We start from the raw sequence: 3488 nt of genomic DNA on the forward strand, positions 1-3488 counted from the left end.
CAATACATCTTGATTGCATGTTTGATCAATTTCAGATTGAAGAAGTTGGTAGAATTCTTCTATTTCATCCTCACTGACTTTAGTGGTTGGTGCATAAATTTGAATAGTAGTGGTATTAGCTGGGCTTCCCTGTAGGCACGTGAATATTATCCTATCACAGACAGCGTTGTACCTCATAACTGATCTCGGTATGTTGTTGTTGACAATGAATGCAACACCATTTCTCATCAATTTGTCATTCTCAGCATTGTAAACCATGTGGTTGTCAGATTCAAAATGGCCAATACCATCCATTTCAGGTCACTAATGCCTAAGATATTGATCTTTATTCATTCCATTTCATTTTTGGCAATTTCTAATTTTCCAGATTCATACTTCGTACATTCCATGTTCCGATTATTAATGGATGCTTACAACTCTTTCTCTTCATTTTGAGTTGTGCCCCATCAGCAAATGAAGGTCCTGCGGGCTTTACTCCCATTGGCCTTACCATTTGCGCCATCACGGTCAACTCTACTTTGAGGAGGCAGCTCTTCCTCAGTCGCATTTTGAGTGCTTTCTAAACAGAGGGGTTCATTTTCCAACACTATATCTGACAGTGTCTGTTATTCCTTATGAATAAATATTCGGAAGTAGTTCGTCACTCTTTCTTCCTAGTCTGTCTTCATCTGGAAGCTCATCTGAAACATGGCAACCATAGGTGACCCTGCTGGTATTTAAAATACTGGTGGCATATCTTCCAGAATCACAGCAACTCACAAGCCATAACAGTACAACAAACTGACAGATGAGTGGTGATTTATCATCTAGTCAGCCATAAAATATCATGTTACCATAAAGAATATATTATGATATCTTACCCCTAAAAGCCGTGTTAAAATTATAGCAGGGTTCATTTTATTTCCAGAGAGTCATGTGTCCTCTGGTTTTCAGGAAAGGGCAGAATAATTAGAAATTATAAAGACAAAGAGAGAGAAAGTATGAAGGTGTCCTTCTCAATTAAAAGTCAAAGATTATTTAAATGGATGTATTTCAAAAACCAAAACACATTTCTAAGGATACTAGCATATTCTAAGAACCTCTGACAGATTTTCTGGACTTTAGGTAAAATGTAGATGGATGGCATTTTAATATCATTAACTCTATCTAGTCTAGTCTACCTGGCACCAAGCCCAGACCTTTACAAGAACTCAATAAATATGTATTCAAATTAATTGAATGGAACCAATGGTTGGGTAGCTAGAGAGATGAATAGATGAATGAATAAGTACTGTTACTTGCTTTTTGTGTCATGAAACTGCTTGGCATTTTGGTGGAGCCTATGGATTCCTTCTATATGGAGCTCTGGTAGCATAGAGGTTACGAATCTGGCTGTGAACCACAAGGTCAGCTGTTGAAAACTACTAGCTCTCCTGCGGGAGATCCTGTAAAGATTTACAGCCTTGGAAACCCTGTATAGGGTCACTATGAGTGGGGACAGACTCCATGCCACATAACAACAGTGGATTCCTTCTGAGAAAAAGTTTTAAAATGCATATAATTAAACTTAAAGGATCTTATAATGAACCCATTATACTAAAATCCAGTAATCCAAATTCTGCATGGGAATACAATTTTGTAATATGCAAGGTAGAGATGTGCAATTGCATCTTTATTAGCTCACTAAGTAACAAGACATGATGGAAAGTGTAGGACTCCTGGTGTGGCGCTGTGGGATCAGCACTAGGCTAAGAACCACAAGGTCAGCAGTTCAAAACCACCAGCTGCTCCTCAGACACTCTATACAGGGTTGCTATGAATCATAACTGACTTGATGGCCCTTAACAACAATAAGTCTTATAATTTATGTACCTAAGAAGTTACCATGAGTAAAGCAGATAATTTGAGATCTCTGCAACAACTGTACTGAAATTTCAAAATATCTGTGATTTCTATAGTGAAAAAGCCTATAGTTGTCTGTTGCCTAAATTCATAGTTGAAATAAATACTATCAGTGAGAATTTGGTGAACATGTGCATGTATGTTCACACATACATATTTATGAAGGGACTTTAAAAAATTTGTGGACAATTTTCATTATCTTTTAATTCCATTTTTCCACAAACATTTTGAAGACTCTTCATACATATGGTCATGTATCACTTGAAATCCATGAAAGATGATGTCATGTGATTTGGACACTGTGCAAACACCCTATCACAGTCTGGTTTTGCTTTTTCTTTAAGCATCACAACCAAACTTCATGTTTGTTTTTCTTTAAGCATCACAAACAAACTTCATGCCTTAACATGATTATCAAAGTGCTGAGAGGGATTCCTTTTTGTGTTTGATCCTCAAGCCATGTCATTAGAAATTTCTCTATATCTGACATAGATTCTTTTTGCAATTCGTTCTCCTTATAACTTTCAGTGGAGCCAATCTACTAAGAGCTTGGAGAATTTTCCATTTGTTTTTGAGGATCATCATGATTACTGAGTGTGACATGCCTAAATTGTGAGCAATAGCGGTCACTGTTTTCCACCTTGTTGTTTAATAAGCTTTTGTTTCACTTCCAAGTGGGAACTTCTCCTTTGTCTATTGCTGATGCTGTTACTAGCACTAGTTTTGCTGCATTTAGGAGCCATATACACTTCACAGAAATGTTTTCCAAAGAAAATTAAACATAGATAACACTATAATACTTAAGAGGTGCGCAACATCAGAGATTGGATGCTGCTTTGAGAAGAAGCATACAGTTGTATGGTAAATTTTTTAGATAGGAAGTACAGTATAGTCCATAAACAAGCCAGTGTAACATGTTGTTTTTGTTGTTGGTAAGTGCTATTGAGTCAGTTTCGATTCATAGCAACCCTGTGAGTTTCCAAGGAGTGGCTGGTGGCTTTAACTAATGCCCTTGTGATTCAAACCCACTTTGTGGTCCACACCAGTTATAATAAACATAGGTGTTTATTATAACTATCAAGACATATTTATTATAGGTTATATATGCACAGCTGCTCCTTGGAAACCCTATACAGGGTTGCTGTGGGTTGGAATTGACTCGATGGCACTTAACAACAACAACAACCTATATGCTCTGTAACATGTGCCTAACAGCACAATAACTTGGTATACAAGAGACATGATATACACACAAGAAACATGATATACACATGTTACATTTGGGAAGCTGTTATATTCCACTACATAGATTTCCTTAAAGGGATTTCTGAATTTTATGATAACTTTACCACCACTTGTCTGTCACTTTGTCGTCTTATGGTGGTTTCTGTGATGCTGGAAGCTATGGCACCAGTACTCTAAATAACAACAAGTTTCACCCATACTGAAGAGATTTCAACTAAGCTTCCAGACTAAGACAGACTAGGAAGAAGGAGAGGCAGAGTACTTCTGAGTGTTTAGCCACCGAAAACCTTATGAGTAGCAGTGAGATACCTCCAGCACCAGAATATTAAATATTGAAACATGATGAATGCATCAATTCTCTA

The sequence above is a fragment of the Chrysochloris asiatica genome, unplaced genomic scaffold (assembly GCF_000296735.1).
Source record: "Chrysochloris asiatica unplaced genomic scaffold, ChrAsi1.0 scaffold00032, whole genome shotgun sequence".
Classification (NCBI taxonomy): Eukaryota; Metazoa; Chordata; class Mammalia; order Afrosoricida; family Chrysochloridae; genus Chrysochloris; species Chrysochloris asiatica.